Source organism: Cavia porcellus, unplaced genomic scaffold, assembly GCF_034190915.1.
Source record: "Cavia porcellus strain 051 isolate PalLab524CR breed Dunkin Hartley unplaced genomic scaffold, mCavPor4.1 scaffold_8, whole genome shotgun sequence".
Lineage (NCBI taxonomy): Eukaryota > Metazoa > Chordata > Mammalia > Rodentia > Caviidae > Cavia > Cavia porcellus.
The window spans coordinates 62,922,143-62,939,933 of NW_026947491.1; the positions used below are offsets into that span (position 1 = coordinate 62,922,143).

General features: G+C 35.2%; 1 long non-coding RNA gene across 8 annotated transcripts in view; it reads right to left on the reverse strand.

The window, feature by feature from the left end:
* LOC111758592 (uncharacterized) overlaps positions 1-17,791 on the reverse strand; it is a 272,253-nt gene that overhangs the window by 55,365 nt on the left and 199,097 nt on the right. For 7 of the 8 annotated variants that reach the window (XR_010049371.1, XR_010049372.1, XR_010049364.1 and 4 more), the window contains exon 6: positions 2,097-2,204. The exons of the other annotated variant lie outside the window; for it this stretch is intronic. This is a non-coding gene — a long non-coding RNA (uncharacterized LOC111758592). The remainder of the gene's footprint in view (positions 1-2,096; positions 2,205-17,791) is intronic. 8 annotated transcript variants of the gene reach the window in all.

Here is a 17,791-nt window from a genome sequence, read left to right on the forward strand (position 1 = left end):
CCTCCAAGTGTAGCCGGGATGGTGAGGCGGCTGTAGTGGCCTCTAACCCACTGCTCCACTTCACTGCACCCAGAAGCCTGGGGGGTCCGGAACAGTCTGAGATTTGGGCAGACTGTGCTGGGCACTCACCACAGGCCGAGGTGCCTCAGGAACCTCAAAAATATATTTTTTAAAAATTACAAACCTTCACTAAATAGAATCAAAACAGAATAAATAAAACAGAAGCAAATTGGATAACTGAAGCCTAGAAAAGTTGAACTTTGGGGCCAGGGATTTAACTGAGCAGTGTTAGCGCCTGCTTGGCAAATGCAAGGTCGTGAGTTCAACCCTTGGTACCCCTCCAAAAATAAATTAATTAAAAAAATAAAAAAGCTTTCCTAACTTGAACAACCAAAAGAATTTGAAAGAAAAGACAATCTAGGCTTCCCATTTATGCAGGATTTCCAGAGGGGGAGGAAGGCTAGTGCAAAGATGAACAGGTGGTCAAATAAATAATGTCTGAAGATACCACAAATTTGATTAAGACAAAAATTATAGATTTAATAAGATAAGTGGACTCCAAGGGAGATAAATCCAAAGAGGTTCATGTCTGGGCACATTAGAGTCTTATTCTAGACAGATTCAAGATGAAGAGAAAATATTGAAAGTAACTATAAAGAAATGAATCACTGTGTATAGAGGGATGGTAATTGAAATGGTAATAAATTTCTCATCAGAAACTTTGGAGACTTGAAGGAATTGACATAGCACAATTCATCATGCAGAAAAAGAAAATAAAGTCAATCCAGAATCCTACATCAAATGAAATTATTGCTGGGAAGATAGAGAAGAAATCACATGAAGGAAAAGGAGATTTTATTGTACCAGACCTAACTTAAATTGTATAAGTTCTTTAAACATAAATTAAATAAAAGAAAATCTGATCAAGAATGAAGAAATAAACCATATAAAAGAGTAAAAATATGGGTAAATATAATATCTTATTCTTGGGTATTGCAAATTGTATTAAGTAATTGAAGCAAAATTTTAATGTTATCTGTAGTCCTCAGTGTACATATTGAAAATAACTAAGATAGGAGTGTGGCACAGGAGGACAAGGGACCTAAATGGAGGTAATCTACATTTTATTAAAACTGGTAAAATCATGCTACAATGCAAAGCCTAGAGAAACCACTAACAAGTCTATACAAAGAGATATTCCAAAATCTCTATAGAGCTTTTAGAGGTATTAAAGGGATGGATAAAAAAACCTTCTGTTTAAGAAAAAATGTGACAGCATTTTTTTCCCATTCTGTGATCTGTTCATATAGTATATCTGCAAAGGCTAAGACTATGTAGATACTTGTTAAAGGGAAAAGTTTGTCAAACTGAAAAGGTAAAGAGGTCATAACTCTTCTAACAAATCTGATATTTTGGATTAATAGCAGGGACTCAGCTATTATTTTAGAAATATATGACTGTCACAGAAGTGCATTAAGGTGAATGTCTTCACTAAATTGGATCCTGTAGGAATTCATTACAGTTAGAACCCATTTAGATGTCTTCTATGTTATTAATGAAAAAGGTCACTTGTAGCATTGACAGGACTCATTCCACAAGGCTATGAGCATGCCCTGGTGAGTGTGAGGTTTACTGTTCTCGGTTGTTGCCAGGAACAATATATGGAAGTTTCACATGTAATGTGGGAATTGGATCTAAAGTCAGTGAGAAAGGAAACTCAGCAAAAACCAAAATTGCTCTTGAATTCCTTAAACCATCTATGGTTTGCGTAAATAAATATCCATGACACTCATTCACATACACGCAGACATATATGCATCCTGTGCCTGATAACATACATGCTAGGATTTTAGGAAACAATAATATTTCCTTTCTTGATTTTAAAGTCAATTCAGAGGTAGATATAAAAGTCACTTAGGTGGAGATTAACCAGTACCTTTAGAAATATTGCCACTAGAAAACACAGTGTGTGTAGATACAATGATTTTCCTCAAAAAGAAGTTTTAATCAGACAACTTATTCACCAGTCACAAAAATACACTTCCTTACAGAAATAAGCTCCTAAATGCATGGCAGAAAAAAATTGGATCTCTCACCTGTTATGGAGAGATTGAATAAAATAGTGAGGGATCCCAGATGTGCAGAGCTGAGAGTACTCAGTTTCTTCTCTTCAAATTCACCCAATCACATAATCAATTTACTTCCTAAAAAAACAAGCAAGGAGCAAAAAGAGAAGCCAAAATATTACTCTAGTAGATGTTCCCCATATGGAAAAATTAGACTAAGAGACGGTTGATTTGCCCCTTATGTATACATATAATTTTACAGGTAGACTATTTTCAAAACATTTGAAGTTGGACCTCTTCAGGAAATTGGTTAGTATTTTAAGTTGCAGATTCAGCCTATGCATGATTGTCATTGTCATGCATAGATAATTTAATCAGTCTTCTAAACTTGTCCTTAGTCAATGTTCCTTTATGGCATTCAACTAATTCTTTCTTTTAAAATTAATCTTTAAGTGCATCTTACTCAGGTATATACTACAAGGACATTTCCCAGAACCAAAGACACTAGAGTTTCCAGAACTGAAAAGAACCAACCCTATCCTTAATACAAGGAATATAAAAAGACACATAGCAATATGCATCCTTATGAAGACACAAATCTGGAATAGAGCAGAATATTACCTTAAAATTTCGGATCAAAATTACTTCCAAGCTAGAAATCTATATGCAGTGTGTGAGGTTATAATAAGACACTTTCCAATAGCAAGAGTATTTATCTTCCATGCCTCATTTTTCAGGAGGCTGATCAGGCATGTGCTTTAGTAAGCAGAAGAAATAAGCTAAGCACTGAGGAAACTGGCATCCAGGGCCATGGGACCCCCAAATGAAAGTCATAGGCTCATGGCCTGAGACATGCCACAAACCTACAGAACACACAGCTCACTAAAGCTGATGAGTAGGAAATTTGAATGAAACTCATGTTTTGTTAGATGTTTGAGCACTTGAAAATTACATATTCAAGCAGGTAACACACATTTGAATGTGTTCTGGAAAACTATGACATAAAACTACTAAGCAAATGAATTTACAAGACATTTACTCTTAGCCTGGGGATTTAGCTCAGTGGCACAAGTGCCTGCCTGGCAAGTGCAAGGTCATGAGTTTGATCCCTGGTACTGCAAAAAAAACAAAACAAAAAAAGACATTTACTCACTTTCAGAAAAATTAAAAGTTGCACCAAAATTGATAAACAGTATGACTCAGAAGTCAACAATACTTACATTGTCAAAATAAGAACACTAAATATTAGTTACATTAAAAGTTTTCTCATATATTTATGCAGTGACACTAAGAGACAAAGAAAACAAAGAGAGTTTAATCTTTATTCTCCCAGTGCTGTGCTGGGACAGGCAGGGGATGAGGTGCCTTGAGCAGCCAGGCTTTGGCCTTAGCCCTGCACTGACAGGTCCTCTTAATTAGTTTATTTTCTGACTATATTTGCAGAATCTATGTTCTCTTAGCAAATAAATATTTGAAAATAACTGGCCCAGATAGACAGGCCACTGGGGAATACTTCCAAAGCAGATACTCATCAATAAACCACTCAAGTTTTATTGCTGCCTTCTGGAGTGTAGCTTTACATTGGCTACAGACACCAGTGAGAAGAAAACATTGTCAGCTTCAGGCAATGGCTCTGGTATTATGTAGTAATGGTCACAGGATGGGGGGCACTGGTGAAATAGTGTACTGGCCCTCAGAGTAATTATCTAACAGGTTTAGAACCACACCTACAGCAATATGCACTAAAGAACGTGGCAAATATAAAAAAGAGAGATCAAACATTCTCTGCATCTAGATGAAAAACCTCAAACATTTAAGGAAAACAGTGGTAAAAAAGAATGATCTAGAAATCCTGGGTTGAAAATTTAACTCAGTGGTAGAGTATTTGCCTAACATGCACAAGATCTTAGGTTTGATTCCTACCTCTGCAAAATTTAAAAAAAAAGCTTAACTCAAGAACAATTGGAAATAATTATATTCATAACATTAATAAAAAGTTTTAATGTGGTGAAAAGTACAAAAGGCCAATTAATACATGGAAGTTAAACCAGAAAACTGAAAGAGCACATTTCAAACTTAAGCCAAAAGATTGGAAATTTCCTGAGACAGTGCCAATTTCACTTAATTTACTCGTTTTAGAAAAAGCAATTTTTTCAGAGTACAATGACATGATTTGATTGGTATGATTTTATGGAAATTTTCTTATAAGTGAATGCCCAAATTTGGGGGAAAAAATCTATCAGAGTAAGGATTGTGAGTTGGTAAAATGTGATTCTTTGATTTGCTTCTTTTAGGAGCTATTATTTCAGAACTGAAATGAACAAGAAATTCTAATATTCTCTAACAACAAATGTTAATCCCTATTGCATAAAACACTTTCATAAAATGAGGCTGTTGGCCTCAGAATCTGAGTTGGAAAGTGGACAAAGTGAAACAGCAAGAAAAACTGCCAAGCAGGCAGGTCTGGGCCACATCAGAAGGAGTTATGAAACATTTGGGATTAGGATTAACTCCAAGCCATTGTATGATTATTGCAAGGGAGAAAGTCCAAAGTCCTGATGCCGAAATGTTCTTCTTTCAGGATAACATCACATTTTTTACATCGTTGAACCATAAAGTAGCTTCAGTGCTCTGAAATCTCCTGCATTCATCACAATTCAGATATCAGATATTGTGAGAATTTACTGATGAGTTTTAAAGTGGAAAACGTGGTTTTATGATGAGTATTTTAATTCTGAAAATATCATTTGGACCTTCATCACCTCAGTAATAGAATTTTCTGACATTGAAAACTATATTGTTATAATTTTAAGTGGTTGAACAAGAAATAATTCTATTAAATGGAATATCATTGCATACAAGTTCCTGGTATAAGTAGGATTGTATTGTATTTCTGTAGACCTTTCTCCTATGGCTATGGATATCAGGCTAATAGTTACCACAGTTTGTCATAGCAAGGCTGCATTTGAGCTTATTGTTAGTGCCAATTGAACTACTTTAACCAGGATATCATGCTTCATATTACCAGTTTCCCCTGCTCTAGGACAATACTGCAATTGTAAGGGGTCATAGCTGTCACCATAGTTCAGGACCAAAGGAATGGACCTTAAGTCAAACAGATAACAACTCCTGAATCTTAATATACTAGGAAGATAAGTTCTAGGGATAGACATAAAGACCAAGAACTACATATATCTAGAAAACATCTGGAGGAACTGACACTTATTAGGAAAGTCTAGACACCAGTGATAAGGCTATCTAACATAAGAAATCTACATGCATAAAACAGAAAACAAAATAAAATTGAAAATAGAAAATGACAAGATGAAGGAGCACAACGCAATACCAAATGCCTCGCCCACTCAGGACAAGTCCAGAATACAAAGAGACAGAGGAAATTGGAAGTCAACAAATGGAACTCCCTGAAATGATAGCAGAAGTAAACAAATAAACAACAACAACAGCAACAAAAGGATAAATGAGAGAGGCCATAGAAAAATAATATCTAAGGTGCAAAAAGAAATAACTATCAAAATAAAAAACATTAAAGCAGACACAGATAAACAAATAGAGGAGCTCAGAAAAATGATGGAAATCAAGAATGTCAAACATAAAAAAAGAAGTAAAATCAGTGAAAGAGATCCAAACAGAAATGAGGAGACTAGAAAATCCATTGAAAGATGAGGATAGAATATCAGATCTAGAAGACAGGAACATGACTAGTGATCAGGAAAAGAAAGATATTCTAAAAACCACAAAAGACCATAAAAATATCAATCCAACACCTACAGGATGAAACAAAGAAGAACAACCTAAGACTGGAGACAGCACAAAAACTATCAAAAACTCTTTATAGAAATAATGGCAGAAAATCTCCCAAATATGGATAAAGAATTTGACATACAGATAAATGAAGCATAAAGAAATGCAAATATCAATGAACAATATAAATCTATACCAAAGTGCATTATTAAGATTACAGAAATTCAGCACAGAGAAAAGAAGTACATCATCTATAAAAGAAAGCACATCAGAATCACAGCAGACTTCTCAATACAAACCCTCAAATCAAAGAGAGCTTAGAGTAAGATATTTCAATCCCTAAAAGAAAGCAATCTTCAACTCATATTTATGTACTCCATAAAACTATCTTTCAAAATCAATGGAGAAATAAGAAACTTCCATGATAAATAACATCTGATGAAATTTATGACCACCAAACCAGAATTCTCTGAAAGATATATTAGAAAGACATAATGAAGACCACAAACACAGAGTACCAATAAAAACAGCTTCGAGGAAGAGCAAGCAATTAGATAGAGGAGAAAGAGATGGAATAAACAACAGGAAAACAACATGAAAAAAAAACTATATATCAGATATAACCATCTATAAATGGTCTCAACTCACCAATCAAAAGAAACAGCCTGGAAGAATGAGTCAAGAAGCAAGATCTAACAACATGCTGCATTCAAGAAACACATTTAACCCAAAAAGAAATTCATAGGCTAGAAGCAAACAACTGAAAACAATTCTCGATGCCACAAGAACCCAGGAAAAAAAAGCAAGGGTAGTTATTCTATTTGCAGACAATTCAAATGGTAAGCTAAAACTGATCAAAAGAGACAAAGAATGTCACTATGTACTTATTAAGGGCAAACTTCAAGAAGAAAACGAGATAACAGTCATAACACAGGTTAATCCAACTACATAAAACAAATATTAACTGACATGAAAAATCGCATAAGCACTAACACTGTTGTAGTTGGAAATCTTAATATCCTACTTTCACAAATAGATAGATCAACTAGAGAAAAAATCAGCAAAGAAATATTAGAATTAAATCAAGCCTGTGAAAAAATGGACTTGGTAGATATCTACAAAGTGTTTTACTCCAAAACATCAGAATACACATTCTTTTCAGCTGCACAGGGGACATTCTCCACAATAAACCTTATATTAGCTGACAAAGCATGTTTAAGTAAATGTAGAGGAATTGAAATCATCCCAGACAAACTATATGACCACAGTGAAATGAAACTGGAAATTATAAAACTACATTAACACATAGAAATTAAATAATACCCTTCTGAACAACCAATGGGTCACAGAGGAAATTAAAGTTGAAATTAAACAGTATGTATAATTAAAGGATAATTCCAAAACAACATACTGAAATTCATGGAACACAATGAAAGCAGTCCTACAAGGAAATTTTATAGTGATGAACTCACACATCATGAAAACAGAATGAGCCCAAATAAACAAACTAATATTGACCCTCAAACTTCTAGGAAAAGGAGAATAAATCAAACCCAAAACTCATGCAAAGGATAAAATTATAACAATAAGAGCAGAAATTAGTGCAATAGAGACTAAGAAAACAATATAAAGAAAGAATGAATAAAAAGTAGGTTCTTTGAAAGAATGAATAAAATTGGTAAACTATTCACTAATCTCATCAAAAAGAGGAAAGAAAAACCACAAATTCAAGCAATTAGAAATGAAAAAGGAGAAATCACAAAGAACCCCACAGAAATCCAGGAGAACATCAATACCTACTATGAGAACTTATATTCTAATAATATGAGAAACATGGGAGACATGGACAGATTCATAGACACAATTGAGTTGCCAAAACTAAATCAAGAAAGTATAAAAATCCTAAATAACCCAATATCAGCCAGTGAAATTGAAATTGTAATTTAACAATTACCAACAAAGAAAAGACCAGGCCTTGTTGGATTCTACAAGGAATTTTGAGAACGAATGTCACTTACGCTAAACTTTTTAAAGAAATTGAAAATGAAGCAGTATCTCCAAAATCATTCCTGGAAGCAAGGATTACTATGATTCCAAAACCACAGAAGTACCCAACCAAAAAAGAAAACTACAGGGCAATCTCTCTAATGAATCTAGATATAAAAATCCTTAACAAGATACTGGCAAGCAGACTGCAACAAATCATCAAGAAGATTATACATCATGACTAAGTGGGATTCATCCCAGGGATACAAGGATGGTTCAACTTATGCAAATCAATAATTGTAATACATCATATTAACAGAACCAAAGACAAAAATTACACGATCATCTCAGTAGATGCAGAAAAAGCATTTGACAAAGTCCAATTCCCATTCATGATAAAAAACCCTACAGAAAATCAGAATAGATGATCTTCAATCTGATAAAAGCCATCTATGACAAATCAACAGTTAGCAATATATTAAATGGTCAAAAACTGAAAGCTTTCACTTTAAAATTAGGAACAAGAAAAGGATGTCCATTATAACCACTCCTATTCAATATAATTCTGGAAACATTAGCCACAGCAATTAGACAAGAGAAAAAAATAAAAAGAATAAAAATAGGAAAAGAAGAAGTTAAACTATCATTATTTATAAATGACATGCTACTCTACATAGAAGACCCAAAAAAATTCCACCAAAACACTTGTAGATTTAATGTTCAAACTTAGTAGTGTAGTAGGTATAAAGTCAATCCTCAAAATCAATAGCATTCCTGTACACAAGCAACAAACTCAAGAGAGAGAAATTAGGGGAATCATGCCCTTCACAATAGCATCTAAAATAAATTTAAAATGTAGGAATCAATCTAATGAAGAATGAAAAAACTATACAGTGAAAATTACAGTATTCTAAAATAGGAGTTTGAAGAGGATATCAGAAAATGGAAAGATATTCCTTGCTCATGGATAGGAAGAACCAAAACAGTGAAAATGACCGTACTCCCCAATTTCTATAAAGTTTAATGCAATCTCAATCAAAATACCATTAGCATACCTCACAGATCTAGAGAAAACATACTTAAAATTCATTTGGAAACCAGAAGAGACCTAGAATGCCAGAAGCAATTCTGGGCAACAAAGACAAGGCAGGAGGCATTGCATTCCCACACCCAAAATTACCCTAAAAAGCTATGTGATGAAATCAGCATGGTATTGGCAAAAAAAAAAAAAAGGCATGAGGATCAGTGCAACAAAATAGAAGATTCAAACACAACCCCAAACTCATTCAACCACCATCTTAATAAAGGAGACAAACATGTTCACTGGAAGAAAGATAGGCTCTTTAATAAACGGCCCAGGAAAAACTGGCCCTTTACATGCTGAAGACTAAAACTAAACACATATCTATGAACATGCACTAAAGTCAAAATGGATCAAATTTCTAGATATTAAGATAGGAACATTAAACTTACTGGAACAGACAATAGAAATCTTGAAGCTATAACTGTAGCTGGGGACTTCATGAACAAAACTCAGGCTGCAAAGGAAATATTGCAAAGAATCAACAATTTGGATTTCATCTTATTGAAAAGCTTTTTTTACAAAAAAAGAAATGAACTGTTCGAGCTGTTGAAACTGACTACATGTGCAGGGCCATAGCATGGACAGGGCATGACTGAATTGAGAACAAAGAGGTGCCTCAAAGGGCAAGATAGGCCACAGCTAAGAACACCTGGCTCAAACCCCAATCAATAAGATAGAGATTGTAGTGGCAGACATTTCATTCTTGTAGTGAAAGTCACCTGGAGACTTTCTCCTAGGATATTTCTCCTAAATTAACATAGCCTGTCACTTGGAAAAGTCTTTGAACCATGCCTATGGTCCCATTCAGGTTTTTTGCATTTCCCACTCCAACCCCCTTCTTGTTTGAATGCTAAATAAATACAGGCCACCCAGAGACATTCCTTGGCTTATCTCCCAAAGTCTGAAACTTTGCAGAGTGTTTTGATCCTCCTGGAGCCCTAAAATAATAGCACTTTTTTCATTTCACCATACACTCATTTGGGAGATGTGGGACCTAGGTCAGGTCCCCGATAACCAAGAATGAAAAGACAATCCACAGAGTAGGAAAAAATTATAGCCAGTTGTCCCTCAAATAAAGGACTTATATCTAGAACATAAAAAGAACTGAAAAAAATCACAACCCTCGAATTCAAAGACCTAGTTCAAAAATGAGCATCTGAGATGAATACATACTTATCAGATTAAAAAATACAAATGGCACGTAAATACATGAAAGAATGTTTAACAATATTGTTCATTTGAGAGATGCAAATTAAAACAACACTGAGATTCTACCTCACCCAGGAAAGAATGACTATCATCAAAAAATCAAACAATAGTAAATACTGGCAGGGCCATAGAGAAAGAGGAATCCTTTTCCACTGTTGGAGTAGGGACTGGTACAACCACTGTGGAAATCAGGGTGAGATCCCTCCAAAAAAAAAAAAAAAAAAAAAAAAACTAGAATCAGAGGTCTTATTTGACCCAGCTATTCTCCTTTTGGGTATCTTCCCAGAAAAATTAAAAGCATCATACCACAAGGTTGGAGAAGATGGCAGATAGATAAGTAGTAAGGTAGGGAACCTCTCTGAGAGAAACAGCTCAGACACTGTAATTTACCACCATGGAAAAGACTGAATAAAAGGAGAGGGATTCTCACAACCCAGGAAGAAACTAAGGGGGAAAAAAGACAGAAAGAAAGGAAAAAGAAAAAGAAAAAAAAGGAATGAAAAGAAAAACGTGGGCACAAGGCTGGAGCCAGATGTCCTCTGACCAGAGACAGTCCAAAATGCAGTTGTGGCACTCTCACTGGAGCCAGTCAGACTCATGGTCACAGTGCTATCATTGGAGCCAGTCAGACTCACAGTTGTGGCACTCTTGCCAGAGCTGCAGTTGTGCTGAAGTTGGGGATTGGTGAGCCCAATGAAGAACAGAGCTGGCATAGAGACCTGCACTAACTGGTGGTGAGTGCCAGAATTTGGTCCTCCTGGGAGTGGGGAATGACTGACTGGACAATATATTGGAATCGGGCAGGACAGGCCTGAACAAGGAAGGGCAGTGACTTCAGTGGGCAGCTCCCTGCATAGAGCAGATTGGTGGGATCTGCTTAGACTGGGCCACCCTCCCTGTCCAGGACCCAGTAGTGAGGGACGAAATTGTCCCTGAAGTTGTCGCAAACCAGTTCTGTCCACACAGCACACACTAATGTGGTTGACTGCCTTGGAGGGGAGGGGCCAGCTTACATCACTCCTGCTTGCACCTCAATGACCAACAGCAAAATGGAGAGGGCAGAAATCCCTAGACAGTGTGCTTCAGAAGAACCATAACCAATACAGAAAGGGGTTGAGACCTCTACCATACACCTATATGGTATAGAAACCAGAAACATGACAAGAGAAAGAAATAAGAGAAAGCCTCCAGCCCCCAACCCAGGGAAAATGGGCCCAGGAGAGGTAAATACAGAAGAGAGAGAGAGGTAGCAAATGTGCAATATTGGACATGGCATCAGCTGACATAAAGAAATACCTTTGTGACATTATAGATGAACTCAAAACTGAAATTCTAATACAAGTAAAGCAAGATATAAGAAGATAAATAAAAGAAATGCTAAGCACCTCTCAAGAAGGCACAGATGGAAGAGTGGAGGAACACAGAAAAAGGAGAGGAATTCCTTCAATGAGGAATATTAAAAAACCTAGAATACATGGAATAGATTCAAAGAGATTATTAGGAAATTAAAAACTCCATTGAAATCTGGCAAAATTGCCTGACAGAAACTGAAGATAGATTAACAAAACTTGAAGATAGGTTTGCATTGTGTTATCATGAAAGGAAAGGTCTCTTAAAAATAACAAGGAAACAGGCAGTAAGAATACAAAGTCTAGAAGATGACGAGGATCTATAACTTAAGAATAAAAAATGTGAGTGAAGAAGCAGGGCTAAACACAAATGAAATGCAAAGATTATTTATAGAAATAATTAAAACTTTCCAATCATAGGAAAAGGAAATGATATTCAGACATATGAGGCACACAGAACTCCAGCCAGCTAAAACCAAAATAGATCTACACTCAGACATATAATAATCAAGATCCCAGAAATTCAACACAAGAACAGAATATTAAAAACTATCAGAGAAAGAAACAGATCACCTATCAAGGAAAACCCATCAAAATCTTGATAGACTTCTCAACACAAACTATCCAATTAAGAAGAGCTTGGAGTGAAGTATTCCAAGCCCTGGAAGAAAACAATTTTGAACCCAGATTGATGTACCCTGAAAAGGTGTCTCTCAAAATTAACGGAGAAACAAGATTTTTCCATGACAAAGAGGAACTGGGGGAGTTCATGACCACCAATTCAATCAGACAATAAATACTAAAGAGCATTCTAGAGAGAAAGAGAAAAAAAATACCAGGATTTCAGGAACAGTGGCAGAGAGGCCTCAATGAATGGGGCAGATAGTGGAATGGAGGAGGAAATTACAAAACCAATACAGAAAAATAGCATAGCAGAAATGATGCAGAAGAAGTTTGGCTATAATCTCTAACACAGATGCCCTTGATACACTAACAAAAAGAAACACAGGGGAGTAGTTCAGGAGATAGAGTCCATCAGGAAGCTCTGTATAGGAAATATAATTAACCTGAAAGAGGGTTTATGGACTGAAAATCAAATATGAGAAAACAATGTTCTATGTGACAAGGAACCGGAAATAGGGGCAGCTCATCCAGCAGTTACAGACAGATTGGAAAGACATGACACTTTTGTGTAGTGTAGAGTTACTCAGCTATAACAAAGGAAAACCTTGAGGCTTTTGTTGGTGAAAGAATACAACTTAAGATCAAACCCAGGGGTAAAAAGATTCAGAACCACTTAGGTAAATATCAGGTTGCCCCTAATCTAAAAACTAGAGGAGTTAGTGAGACCCAACATGTACAATGCACCCTGTGAAAGTGAAAGGGGAGGAATTATCTAAAAAAGGAAGGCAGGGGACATTGTTAATAGTGTATCAGGATTTAAAATCCACATTATTCTCATTGTTCTGTTTAATTTGATCATATTCTGTTCCAGTTTGTCTACTTGTACTAGATTTGAGGGCTATTCCAAAAATAGCAGGATATACTATGGTAACCATCCTTAATTTCCTATTAACTTAATCTGAAGCTCTGTATAACTTACATTGTCTTATTATGACTGATCTTATTTAAATCTGGTTTAGACTGCTGATTTTTCTTGACTGATTTTATCTGAATCTGTTATGATCAATAGTGTCAAGTCTGAGAGTATAGGCAAATACTCTGAAGATGATAAGATTCACTAGCATACCCACTCTGGTTAGACTATTAACTGCTTTTGAAGTCTTATAATGTCTCCAATTTTTTATTAATATTGTTATGTACTCCTATGTTAATCATACTATGCCTGATAATATAGACAATTCTACTGAACAAGAGACATCATAGTAACCATTAAAGATCACCTTGTAGTGTGGTTTTATATGTGTTTTTCATTTCATGTTTTTCTAGGAATTTGTTTTGTTTTGTCTTGTTTTGTTTTGTTTTTCCCTCTAATACTGAAAGGATAGATATACATGTAGAAACTCATGCATGTGTAGAACTTCTAAACAGTTTATGAGAACTGATTATATAATGAACGATGAAATGAACAACTACTTTCAAGAAATAGAGACACTAAGGTACCCAGTGCTAATTCTGTAGTGCCATGATGTGAAATCCAGAAATACTATTATTCTTTGTTCAGAGTGATTTTAGTCTGGTTTTTTTGTTTGTTTGTTTGTTTAATTTCAACATACGTTAAGATATGGACAGATATTTTGAAGAGAATGAGAGACCGTACAACAGCCATTGTTGACTTCCTTATTGTCTGGTCTTGAAGACCTAAAATGTCTTCATCATCCTGTTTGGATCTGTTTTATATTATGTTGTTTTGTATGAATTCACTGTATGTGAAGATATGGACAACTATTTGGAAGAAAACAAGAGACAATATGATAGCTATTGAAGATCTCTGGTTGTCTTGCTTTGAAATCTGTGTCTCTTACATTGGTTTCTTATGTTCTGTTTTGTTATGTTTAATTTTACCCTCTTTAAAGTGAAATCTTAAAAAAATCACACCACAGCAAAATACGTGCTCCCATGTTTATAGCTGCATAATTTGGAATAGCTAAACCTTAGAAACAATGAAATACCCATCAACTGAGGAATGGATAATAAAAGATGTGGTCTTTTTATACAATAGAGTACTCCTTGGCCACAAGGAAGGATAAACTGGTGACTTTTACAGGTAAACAGATACAACTCAAAGCCATACTCATAAGTGAAATAAATCAGACCCATATATGTAAACATTGTATTGTCTCACTAGTGTAGAGAAGCTTAACAAGTGAATGGAGTACAAAATATACAATAGATATTGTGAATTGGGAAGAAGCTATTCAAAAGAAAAGACAAACTTTGATGGGAGAAAGGGGGAAGAAAGAAAGGAAAAAAGACAAAAATATATTTATACACAAGGTAGTTAAGATAGTTACAGTGCTAGTTTCTCATTTCATTGAAAAGAATGGTTTGTGATAATATAGCTTGGACACAACATCATGCTTATTTCTTGTACTCTGCATAACTCCTATGAAGACAACAATTAATTATTGTAACTCTCCTGCTAACCTGTTTTGAAATGCTTTTATTATTATTTTTTAATCTTTAAAAGAAAAGGTCTATTTCACACCAACAGCTGACACAATGTTTGCTGGTGAAATTCTTTTCCTTCTTTTGTATCTATGTAGCTTTCTTTTCTTTTTCTTTTTTTCTTTTTTTCTTTTTTTTTTTTGAGATAGGTCTCTCTTTGTAGTTCAGTTTGGCCTTGAACTCACAACAATTCTCCTGCTTCAGCCTCCCAATTGCTGTGATTACAGGCATATGTCATCACATCCAGCTAGCTGTCCCCCTCTCCCTTCCTCCTTCACTTTCTCCAGTCTTCTCTTTCTTCCACTTTCTCTCCCTCCTTCTCCTTTTTCTTCCTTTCTCCTTTCCTTCCTTCCTTTCTTTTTTTCTTTCCTTTTTTGAAGTTAGATCCAACCCAAGACCTTGCACATACAAATCACATCTACCACTGAGCTAGGCTCTCAGCCCTTAATGGTGAAACTCTATAAATATGACTCTTATATGCAGTAGAAATTGATTATTACCACAATTATTTTATGTTGTATAACTAAGTAATTAGACAAGAGAAATAGTAGTAAAGATAAAAATATATCAAGAATCTACTATGTATCAGTCACCTTATTAAATTCACTTTATGGATTATTTACGTCACTTAATCAATACTACTTTATATGTAGCTACTATCATCTCATCAATTTTTTGATGAAAAATAGAACTGAACTAAGGAAACAACTCAGAGATGTGACAACACATCTAATGAGTAGTTTTGTCAGGAGGACTCAGACCCAGAAAATCTGACTGCAAACCTGAGATCTTGCTTATTATCCTATGCTAATTTCCTCAACAAATTTGTATTGTATGTTTACCTATCAGATCATGGAGATCAAGAACACTGAAATACTTAGAAGAGGTAAAAATATCTCTGCCTTCATGGAGTTTACAATATAGAAATAATAATACAAAAGGTTGATTTTGGAAAGAAAGAAAAATTATGATGTGTAGATGATATAATTACATATATAGAAAACCTACAAAGTTTTAATGCATAATTATAAACATTATAATCAAGGATTTGACAATAAGCTTAGAACTATGATCACTAGGAGAAGAATCAATGAGCAGAAGCCTAAAATTTGCCTTAATTTTCTTCTCTGTTCTCTTTCTGAACTAAGGCAAATGGTGAGGGTGCCCAAACGGAGTGCAGTCTTCCCACTGAGTTGAAAGACAGACATTGAAATTTCAGGACTTTAAGGCAGAGTTTGGAAGACCATACACAGTGGAGTTGTAAAAATTATATAGAGAATGAGCACTGTAATCTACATAGAGAGCTCCTGAGTTCTTAGCTAAACACCAAGTGAAGCCTATGTTGGGTGAAATTCTATAAGAAAGGGTAAAAAACAAATACTAGCATATTAGTAAATAAAAATACAGGGCACCAATTAAATTTAAATGTCAAGTAAACATAATACTTTTAGGACCGGTATATTCCAACTGTATTTTATCTGATGACAGCAACTTCTGGAGAATAAACTGAACAATTACCAGAGTTTTCAGAAGGTTGGAAGATACTCAAGTTTCATTTTGTTTTCATGGAAGGGCAGAGTGGACACCTAAATAATTGTATCACCAGGATATTCACTCCTTAAGGATTATACTAGTCTTAGAGTATAAATGAAATCCTAATTAATGAAGTTTACAGAGATTTGATGAGATCAACAAGGACGCAGGTAAGAGAAAGGAAGAGAAGGGCAAAATCCAAGTTCCAGAGTCAATATTAAGAAGTCTGGGAGAAAAGATGGAATTGGCAGGAAAAAAATAAGAAATTACTAGTGAAGTTTGAAGGCAATCAAGATTGCACGATGTCCCAGAAGGTAGAATAAAAAAGGTATCAGAAAGAAAGTTAAGTGAAGATGGTGTATCAGGGAAAACAGTGAGAGTAACCATGCCAAATGCTCCTGAGAATTCACTCCTGAACTCAGTGATGTTAGACCTTGTTGAAGTTGATCAGAGCAGCACCAGTGGAATTATGGGTGCAAAGTCCTGACTACAGTGGACAGAAAGGAGGGACGGAATTGCAAAAGCAAATATAAACAGCTCTTTTTGAGCTGCTACAAGTAACAAAATGGGACAGTGCCTGTGAAGGACAAGGATAAAAAGAGTTGCTTTTAATGGGTGAAATCATACAGAAGTTTAGGAGCTTACAGAAATAGTCCAGCAAAAAAGAAAAATTAGTGTGTCAGAGAAGGAAAATAAATTTACTAGAGTTATGTAACTGTATGTATGAAAGGGACTGGGATCAATATGTATGTGGATATGTAATATCTTAGCTTTAGGTAGGTGCATGGATGAGTTATCTATGGTAAAGGGCAATGTACACGGATGCAAGAGGCTTGTGGAGGGTTTGAGGAGACGAATGATGTAAAATAGTTGTTCAGGAAAGAAAAACAGAGAATGAATCAGAGAAATACAGTGAATTTTCCAGGCAACATCAAGGACTTCAGTGTTTACAGTCATGAATTTAGAGCAGAACTGATCAAAGGGCAGTGTGCTTCCTTTTAGTCAAATGCTTTACAGAATAGGTAGAAGATTAGGTTTAACCAGGGCTGTTTTGGCAAGTTAATGGAAAGAGACAGAGACAGAGATACAGAGACAGAGAGAGAGAGAGAGAGAGAGAGAGAGAAAGAGAGAGAGAGAGACAGAGGAATTAATAGTACAAGTGGTGTACTATTAGTAAATGGTGATCATGGTTGTCAGTTTTTTAAGTTAAGGAAGAAGAGAAGCAAACAGGAAAGGTATTAGGACCAGTAAGTTCTAATGAGGTCAAAGGGTTATTGTAGTTGAACATTATATGGAAAAGACAACATGAGAGGGAATAAAATTGAGATAACGAAGGAGTGGCGATTGCTGATAATACATAATAAGCTTACATATGATCATAAGAGTGGGTGGCTGTTGGTAGGGTGGAAAAAAAATCACTGGAGCAAAGAAATTCAAAGTAACTGGTTATCAGGCTATTGGGAGAATCATATTGGTATATAATTATACTATCAAGGATTAAGACAGAAGAAGTTTTGGAGAGAATGACTTAGCCATGAAATGATCAATATGATTGATTTTTGTTTGTTTTTGACCAATAGGCTAACAAATACAATGGCATAAATGACCTGCATTGGCAAAGACCCAGGTAAATACATCTTGACAGGATAGTCTGAATTCTAGATGGTACTTAG